Below are 10,682 nucleotides of genomic sequence, written 5' to 3'. Positions count from 1 at the left end.
TTGAAGAGAACTCCTCTATTGGTCAGCATTTATGCCAGATCCTTCTGTTGGACCAGCCAACACTTAGAGCTGTATCACAATCAGAAGCTTTCCTACCCAATATCCTTTTGTTCTCCATCTTCTTTCATAGCTGTCATAATCCAGATGTCTTCTGTTCTACTCTTTTTCCCTGCCCCTTTATCTTTCACAGGCATTATCCCCAGTAAACTTCTGGCACAATTAACTCTGTCTTGCCATCTATTTTCCAAAGAAAACCAACTGATGCAATAATTGTGGGGAAGAGAAACAGAGTAATTCAGCCTAAAAATTTCAGAGTTCCCATCTGCTAGTGTAAAATCAATTTAAACTTTCTAATGTTATTTTTGTTATCTTTCTTCATTTTTTTATATTCTAGTAATTGGCAATTTAAATATTGTTAGATCAAAATATGCCTAAATAACTCTTATTTGAGCCAGGCTCGGTGGCTCAGCCTGTAATCCCGCGTTTTGGGAGGCTGAGGTAAGCGGATTGCCTGAGCCCGCAGGTTCCAGACCCACCTGGGCAACTTGGTGAGACCTCATCTCTACAATAAATCAAAAAATCAGCCGGGCATGGTAGCACTTGCCTGTAATTCTGGCTACTCAGAAGGCTGAGGTGGAAGGATTGCCGGAGCCCAGCAGGTTGAGGCTGCAGTGGCCGGGAGCCGCCACTGCACTCCAGTCTGGGCAACAGAGTGAGACTCCAACTCAACAAACAAACAAAACTCTTATTTGGAAGCATCAAAGAAGGTGGTCCTGTATTACAACCTTAAGGAGAGCAAGTAAAAGTCACAGAACACTAGCAGAAAGAAAAAAGAAGACACCTGAGAGACAATCATTCCTTAAATATACTTTTGAATATCGTATTGACATACCTTTTATTACTGTTTTCTCTATTTACTCCTTACATTCTCTTTGGAACATAACTTTTTTTCTATCAATCTAGTTTTTTTACTTAACCTTTTCCTTAATGCTAAAGAATGCCTAAAAATCACTCATTTTTAAGTATATGTTTTAATTCACCTAGGATATAGCAATATGTCGTTCACTTTTATTTTATTCTAAAAGAAAAATCGTATCCCTAGTGATGTAATTATATACTCTAGATTTATTTTTAATGCTATTCGTTATCTTCATTCTTTAAAAAGGGGTGCCATTAAGGCTCTCTGTTATGAGCCAGATATTGAATTTAATTTGGTTTTGCAATTCTATAAAATACATAAAAGCTCTGTGGTTGTATCTACAAAATGAGATATATTCAGATAGTTCTATTTTATTTCTTGTCCCTTGTACACTTCACACTGGCTTTTTCTTTATTTTTTGCATGACTTTTCAAATTTCTGCATATCTACTTTTGCATTTTTTCCATTTTTTATTGATAATTAGTATCATATGATATGTGTTTTCCCTACTTGCTCTTTACATTTAACAAAATACATCTACAAGTAATCATTCATACGGTTTTTATTAAATACGTATACATGTTTTTCTTCAAAATATTTTTATATTGTAGGATTTTCCAAAATTTTGAGATAACTGCTCTAGTATTATACTTTGTTTCCTTTATTAGGAAATGGCAGAACAACACAGCTATAGTAAACAAACACGATGATTTCTCTCACCCATGCCAGATTTGGCACGTCTCCCCTTCTTTTTTTTTTGAGTTGGAGTCTCACTTCATTGCCCAGACTGGAGTGCAGTGGCATGCTCACAGTCACCCCAGCATCAACCTGCTGGGCTCTGCTGATCCTTCCACCTCAGTCTTCCAAGTAGCCGGAACTACAGGTGTGCACAACCTCACCTGGCTAATTTTTTTGATTTATTATAGAGACAAGGTCTCGCCGAGTTGCCTGGGTTGATCTCGAACCCACGGCCTCAGGCAATCCATTTGCCTTGGCCTCCCAAAGAGCTGGGATTACAGGCTGAGCTACCGAGCCCGGGCTATGTCTCCCTTTCTTTTCGCTCTTCTTTCTCTAATATACTTTGTTTTAAAACTTTGAAAAAACATAAACACACCTATAATAAAAAAACTAACTGATAGACTAAGCCAAGATTTAAATATATATATTTAAAAAACACTGTGTTAATGGATTGAAAAATTCAACCTAATAAAGATGTCAATTTTTCCCAAATTAATTTATAAGTTTAATGCAATTTCCAACAATATTTATAGCAAGATATACTGAAGACATAGCTAAGATCATTTTAGAAGTTATGGAAAGCATAGTCCCTAGAATAGTTGAAAAATTTTGAAGAAAAATAAAGTGAAAGTTATTACTTAACATGATATAAATTCTTCTTATATAACTATAGGAATCAAGATAGGTTAGTATTGGCAGAGTGATAGACACGTAGATCAATGAAGCAGATAGAGAACCCCAAAATAGCCTCTCATAAGTATGTTTGACTGCTTTTTGTAAAGTGCAAGCGAAATTCAATAGACAAAGGGCAGTCTTTTCAACAAATGGAGCTAGAGCAATTGAACATGCGTCAGAAATAAAATTAACCTTGATATAAACCTCACACTTTATGTAAAAATTAACTCAACGTTAATTTACAATGTAAAATTATCAAACTTAAAAGGAACAAAAAATGAATTATAATAAAATTTATCTATAATCCCCTGAAAAAATAATCTCAATTTGAATTGAATGGATTACAAAAGTAATATTTGGTTTAGAGTTCAAACATATGAAAAGTCACAGTTCAATTAGGACAAAAGCAAAAATGAATTATACATGTATAAATAAAATAAGTTTAATTTAATTTATAAAAGCAAACATTATTTATTTAGAAAACTTGAATATAGTTCTACCTTAGTCAAATTCAAATAATGTGAAAAATTCCCAACGGCCTATAGATTTGTTCAATAAAAAAGTATTGCTTACCATTGTTCACCTGTGTAGGAAGACAGGAAAGCTTTCTTTAAGAACTAATTTCTCTAATCAAGTTTTGAAATATATAAAGATCTCATTTTTAGTTAAGTTTAGTTTTATATACTATTATCCTTTCTTACTGATATTCTACAATGTCAACATCAAAGAAATAGAAATGTTTAGTAAGGGGTCTATCTCATTTCATTTACCACCCCAGGAATTTATTAGTTCTGCAAAAGGAGATGAGGCATCATTGCAAAGACTATCAGATTCTTTGAAGATTTTACCTAATTGTTCGCTGATTGTTACCAGCAAGTTATAATAATACAAGCCTAGTGTTTTTAATCTTTGCAGCATGACAAACTTAGAAGAAACTTTTTAAATAAAAAAGTTCATAAAAATTATGTTATTACTGCTTAAAGATAATATAAAACATATTTTGGAGTGTTTAACTTAACGTGTTTTTAATGTATGGGTTTAGCATTTTATTTACATATTTATTATCAGTATATATTCTTAATTTTTCCAGTCACATATTTTTGTTATATTAATATTTATATAACATATATTATATATTATAAATAAAATATTTATTTATAAAACCACCAGTTCCATACAAATCATGAGTTAAAATTAGAAAAATAAAAGCTTTTGGACCTCTGGAATTGACCCTTTGGGAAAACCAATATTATAGCTGGCAAAAAAAAAAAAAAAGTTAGAATCAACTTTTTCAAAATTCTGAAATTAACCAAAGCTTAGCAGCAATCTGGCAAATATTTATTTAAGAAAAATGACTGAATCCTGGTAATAACAGGAAACCTTGTAGTATTGTATCTTACCCCACTCCTATCCCCTTTTTGTAGTTCAGTGCTGGTCTTGAAGAATAACAGCCCACATTTCCTATACTGAAAGGAGCAGAACAGAGAGTTCTTTCAAAGTCTCATTTCCAAAGAATTGTCATTTGATTTGTCTGATGTTTCCTTAAAAGACCTGACTTAAAAATTTATCTTTATTTGATCTTACTCAAGGCTTTCACAGTACTAAAAGCTTCTTCTCAGGAGATTTTTTCAAAACTATTTACTGACAAGTGATTTAACATCGTGACTTACTGTAACAATGGATAGCAGTTAAGACAAAGAAGAGAAAAACAAAAGTTTAAAGCAAAAGTTCAGGAATTAGATGTCCATAGGTGGTTTGAAAGGCTTGGATGTAGTCATGAAAATCTGGAATCCTATTTATATGCAGATGGCTGTGCACATGCTCAGAAAAGATCAAGCAAGGCTCCAAGTTTTCACTTCCTAACTGACCTTGAGGATCTGCATAAGCAGGAAATGAAGGCTAAGACAGAGTGGTAACTGAAAGGCTGTCAAAAGCATGCTACAACACACACAAAGAACATTTCCATGAAGAGGGAGTTTTGTTGGTTCCAGATATTTAAGAAAAATATCTGTCATATTATTGACTAATTACTAAATTAATCAGCAGAGAGACTGTAGTATTGAAATCTGAAAAAATATACACTTTCCAGACCTAGCTCAGAAAAATACTAAGGAAACAAATAACAATAACTAGCAGCACTAACAACAAACCATGGATTGGGAGAAAAATCTGATTTCCAGAGTTGCCACATTATGCTATTTTAATTTTTAAAAAATAAAATATGTGAGACATGTAAGGTGACTGGTAAATATGTCATACACAGGAAAAACAAACCATAAGGACAGCTCCCAAGGATATTGGAATGTCAGACTTATTGGGCTAAAACTTTAAGTTACACTGAAGGAAGCCATATATAAAGAACTAAAGAGAAATATGCAAATACTCTCTCACCAAATACATAATATCAAAAAGGAGATAGGACCACAAAGCAATTGTGGATTTGCAAAGCAAATGAACTGAGATGGGAAATTCACTTGAGGATCACAACAAAATATTTAAGTGGTCACAGAAAGAATGACCAAACTTGATGACAGACAGGTCAACTGGAATTATTCAGCCTGAAAAGTGAAAGATAAAAGAATGAGGAAAAATAGGGACTCAAAAGACCATCAAGAAACACATAATGGTATTTACAGAAGAAGACAAAGAAAAAGAGGGAAAAATATTTAAAGAAATATTGGCCAAATATCTCCTAAATTTGATGAAAAACTTCTCTATATATTAAAAATCATAATGAATTCCAAGTAGAATAAATTCACAAGTGCATCATAATTAAATGGTCATAAGACAAATACAAATTAAGATTTTGAAAACAGCAAGAGAATAGTGAGTTATCCCATACAAGGAATACTCAAGAGAGTTAATAGCTAATTTCCTATCAGAAATCACGAAGATCAAAGACAATGGGATAACTAAATGCTTAAAGACAAAATAAACTTTGAAAACCAACTCTATACATGGCAAAACTGTTCTTCAGAAAATGAAGGACAAATTAGGACATTCACACCCACATAAATACAATTAAGAAAGTTTGTTGCTAGAATACTTACTCTGTAAGAAATACTAAAGGGAGTCTTTCAGGCTAAAACGAAAGAACACCAGACGGTAACTTAAATTCACATGAAGAATTAGGGAGCGCCTCTTAAGCTAACTGACTAGGTAAATATAAAAGACAGTATAAATGTATGTTCACAGCTTCTTCTTTTCCCTATTTGATTTTAAAAAGCCCCGTAAAGCAATATTTATAAATATATGTTGAAGGACCCCTAAAATATAATGAAATAATTTGTGAAAATAATGGCATAATTGGGGAGGTGAAATTAAGTTAGTTTTAATATGAAAATGGATGTAAAGATCTCATGTACAAAAAATTCTAGAATCTGCAAACAAAACAAAACTATTAGAGATAGTAAATGAGGTTAGAAAGTTTTCGGGATACAGGGTTAAAATATAAAAATTAGTGGTACTTCTAACACTAGCAATGAGCAATCCAAAAATGAAATTAACAAATAATAGCATTAAAAAAACTTTGAGATACACTGAAAGCTACAAAATATTGGACAAATAAATTTAGAAAGATTTAAATAAATATCAATTTAGTCCATACTAATGGATTGACAGATTTATTTATAGTTAAAAATGACAATTCTTTACAAGATGATTTACAGATTAAATGCAATCCTTTTTTTTAAATAAAAAATGAACATGCTAATACTAAAATTCATATGAAAATGGAAGGGGCCTAGAACTTCTTTTTTTTTTTTTTTGATTTATTGTAGAGATGAGGTATCGCTGCCGAGGCAGGGCTCGAACCTGCGGGCTCAGGCAATCCGCTTACCTCAGACTCCCAAAGGCACGGGATTATAGGCTGAGCCACCGAGCCCGGCTGAGCCTAGAACTTCTAAAACAATTTTGAAAAATAATAAAGTTGGAGTACTTATACTTTCTTTTTTCAAAACGAATAACAATGCCACAGTAATAAAGAGAATGTAATACTGACATAAGAGTAAGCTTATAGATCAATGGAATAGAATATCCTATAAATACCTAAACATCTATGACCAATTGATTTTCAACAAGTTCCAAGACCATTCATTGAAAAAAAAATCAAAAAATGTTGTGACAAGATACTCCATGCAAAATAAAGAATTTGAACTACTTCATATCAAACACAGAATTACTTCAAGATAGATAAATGATCTAAAGTAAGAACATAAACTATAAAGTTATTTTTTTAAAAGCATAGAAGCAAATCTTCTTTACCTTGGACCAGGAAATCGTTTTGTTTTTTTTTTTTTTTAAGAAATGAAACCAAAAACACAAGCAGTAGAAGAAAAATAGATTAATTGGACTTCATCAAAATTAACAACTTTTGTTCATCAAAGGACCCTATTAGGAATGTGAGATGACAACTCACAGAATGGGAGAAAATATTTGCAAATTATATATGTAATAAAGCCCTATTATCTGGAAGACATGTTCTTAGAACTGAGAAAATACTTAACTCTATTAAAAATGGGCAAATAACCTAAACAGGCATTTTTCCAAATAAGACATACAAATGACCAAGACACAAAGAAGCACATAAAAAGATATTCAACATCATTAAGGACAATGCAAGTTAAAACCATAATGAAGTACCATTTCACACCTACTATGTGCTATAATATATATTTTAAAAATAAAATAACAGTAGTAAGTGGTGAAATTAGAATCCTCATATATTGCAGGTGGGAATTAGCATGGCACAGCTATTGTAGTTTGGCATTTTTAAAAAGAGTTAGACATGGCGTTGTCATATGACCTTGTCAATTCTACTACTAGGTATATCGCCAAGAGAATTAAAAACATATGTATATAAAAACATATGTACATGGATGTGTTGATAACCGTATTATTCATAATAATTAAAAAGTGAAAACAACCCAAATGTCCATCTAAGTTAGAACAGATAAGCAAAATGTAGTAAATTCATACAATGGAATAGTTCTGAGTCAGATAAATGAATGAGGGACTGATACATGCTATAACATGAATGGATTCTGAAAATTTTATGCTAAGCATAAAGAGATAGTAACTAGCACATGTTATAACATTTTAATTACAAGGAATGTCCAGAATAGGCAAACATCAGATACAAAGTAGGTTAGTGGTTGCTGAGGTCTTAGGAGGAAAAAAGTCTTTGAGAAGATGAAAACTTTCTGGAAATGAATAGTGATGATAACTATAACTTTGTAAATATACTAAAAGCCAAGAAGCTGTACAATTTTAAAGAGATAAATTTATGCTACGTAAATTATACTTTTAAAGAAGAAATTGAACTTTTAACCAGGAATAGAATTAAGATATTATCTGGCTCAGTGGCTTTTAAACTGGCTTTCTAAAATTCCCTGAGGAAATTTTTATATAATATACATGTTCTAGACATTCTAATTTCATAGTTCTGAAGTAAGAGATGGAACTGTTGTATTTTAAAGAGACTGTGAGACCATGATTAATATTTAGGTTTGAGAACCTTTAAGAGAAAAATAAAGAAATAGTGATATCCCCAAGATCAAAGATTTACTAGCAGCTAGAACTAGAAACTAAGACTTCCAGTTTCATCTTCTTGATCTTTCCATAATGCTGTATTGCTTCCCAGTAACAGCACCTCCAAACCAACTATATCTACACACAGTCTTTGTCTCTCTTATATAGTGCATGGTTACCCAGGAAAATCCATGTAAGCTGGAATTCCTTCTCATTTACCCTACGCCAGTTGCCCAACTCTTCTTCATTCTTGCTCCCTTCTCTTCAAAATCTCCTCCTGTACTTTTGCTCTGCATCAAGAGAACAGTAGGATTCACGTTTCATGTTTGGAAGACCATGCCAAAGAAGGGGAAGTAGAACAAAATAAATCCACAATTTTGTCTCTACATGATATATTTAGTTAAATTATTACTATTGTACCGTGTCTGCCCCTTTCTGTGTCTGTCTACCTGCTGTAATAGATTTATCTCTTTCTTTTTTCCACATGAGACCATACTTTTTCCTCCTGAGAAGAGGACTGAGCAAAGCAGAGTATGTTACCAACAGCAAGTTCTGCGGCTTGCTGCTTGCAGACTGAAAAGAACAAGCACTAGCTGTAGTGAAAGGAAGGATTTTATTCCAAAAGCCAGAAGATGGGGAAATGGCCAGTCTCATGCCTTAAACAGACCATTTCTACTTGGGGAATGCATGTAGCAGTTTAAAAAGGGAAATGGGTATGGGGAGCATGTGGAAGTGACAGTAGGTGTTGGTTCTGATGGCTGTCTTGAGTTATCGTCCAATCTAATTTATGGGCTGGGGACATTTCAGAGTTCCAGATTAACTGCAGCTTTGAGGTAATCTCTAGCAGGGGGGGAATTTCATTGCCATCAGGTTTGCTTCACGATTAGCTTTCAGAACTTCTAAGCAAGCATATAGTTAGATAAGTGAACACAACGTAAGGGAATGTCTGGTGAAAAAAGGAAGGAAAGGAAGAGAGAATAAATAAAATGCTTTTTAAATGCATTTTGAAATGAGGTATTTGGTTACAAGTTAATTTACATGATCTTATTTTATTCAGTGGATGTTATTAATGTCACTGTGTCTACTTAGTAACTAAAACTACGTTGCGTTTGGATATCTACAAAGAGACATAAATGAAGGGGGGGGCTCGGAGAAAAATATTAATATGACTCTCATTTTGACCTTCTGATGACAGGATCTTCATCCTAGTTGGCTGAACACATCTGCAGGGAAGAGTCTAACTTAATAGAATTTCATGAGTTAGTAATTGAAAAGTGCTTAGAACTATACCTGACACACAGTGATTATTAGTATTCCCAAAGAGATACAGCATAGATTTCTCCCTGTAGCGTAATACCAAAGACACCTCTTCAACCCTACTTCTGAGACAAACGGTTTGTGTCCTGTGGATGAAACAGGGGTGATGGTAGGAAATGGTAAGAGGAATCCAATATGGGAAAGAGGAGATGCAAGCAGGCACTAAGTGGATAGAGACCAGAGCAATCAATATGCAAGTCAGCAAGGACTCCCAACTCTGTCCTGCTAACGTGGGTTTTCATATGATGTTCCATACAGCTTCTCTCAGATACCATCATGGAGGAAAAGCAGAGAAATAGCTAAGGGCTATTTGGGATTTTTTTCCCCAAAAGAAACTAAACGGTAAGTGAGTGAAAGAACTGTTTAAATGATAAAAGGTAGTAAGGGCATCCTGAAGTTCTCCCTTCATTACTCTGTTGCATTTGTTTTCTTCTGAGTATCTATTATCCATTCTTTCTGCAATTACCCCTTTTAGGGATGCATCTTTTCACACTCTCGTTCTGTATAGATGGGCTAATCAAGGAATGGAGTCTATATCACAGTTCTAATAATCAATGCATTTCTTTCCCCTAGGAATAAAGATTTTCTGTAAGCATGTAAACTAAGTCAGTCCAATATGAGGATGATATTAATTCAAAAATGGAAAAATTATAATGCTATTTGAAAATAAATTTCAGTTGTAGTTTGCTTTGTATTTATGGAATGTGAGTATTTGCATTTCATTTTTGTGGTCTCACCTAAAATAAGCATTTTGGTATGGAACCAACCCAGGTGCCCATCAGTGGTTACTGGATAAAGAAAATGTGATATGTATACACTATGGAATAACACACCACAGTAAAAAAAAAAGGACATCATGGCATTTGCAGCGACATAAATGCAGCTGGAGGCCATTGTTCTAAGTGAATTAATAGAAAAACAGAAAACTAAATACCACATGTTCTCACTCAGAAGTGGGAGCTAAACACTGGGCACACACAGGCACAAAAATAGAAACAACAGATACTTGAGATTCTTGAAGGGAGGAGAAAGAAAGAGAGAATAACAGTTGAAAAATCACCCATTGGCTACCATGCTTGTCACCTGGTGGGTTTCATTAGAAGCCCAAACCCTCCCATCACACAATAGATCTATGTAACAAGCCTGCACATGTTCCCTTTGAATTTAAAGTGAAATAAATTTTAATTTAAGAAAAAATGTTTTAACTAGAGCTGTAATCCTGTTTTGAAGTTATTAATGCTAGCAGATAACATTTTTCTCATATAGAATCCTATACAAAAAACTTAGTAGTCCAACATGACAACTATTCTTCCTAATTAACAGTGCCAAAGATAATTCTGAAGTGGGGAATTTGTACTCTTAAAGTGCTTCTCTCACATGGAATTTATATTTTCTACATTTTTTTTCTAGTTATAAAGTATTTCCTTTATTTTTATTTATTTATTTATTTATTTTTTGAGTCGGAGTCTCACTCTGTCGCCCAGACTGGAGTGCAGTGGCCGCT

The sequence above is a fragment of the Carlito syrichta genome, unplaced genomic scaffold (assembly GCF_000164805.1).
Source record: "Carlito syrichta isolate Samal-C Ts95f unplaced genomic scaffold, Tarsius_syrichta-2.0.1 Scaffold312036, whole genome shotgun sequence".
Classification (NCBI taxonomy): Eukaryota; Metazoa; Chordata; class Mammalia; order Primates; family Tarsiidae; genus Carlito; species Carlito syrichta.
Note: the sequence above shows the minus strand (reverse complement) of the source record.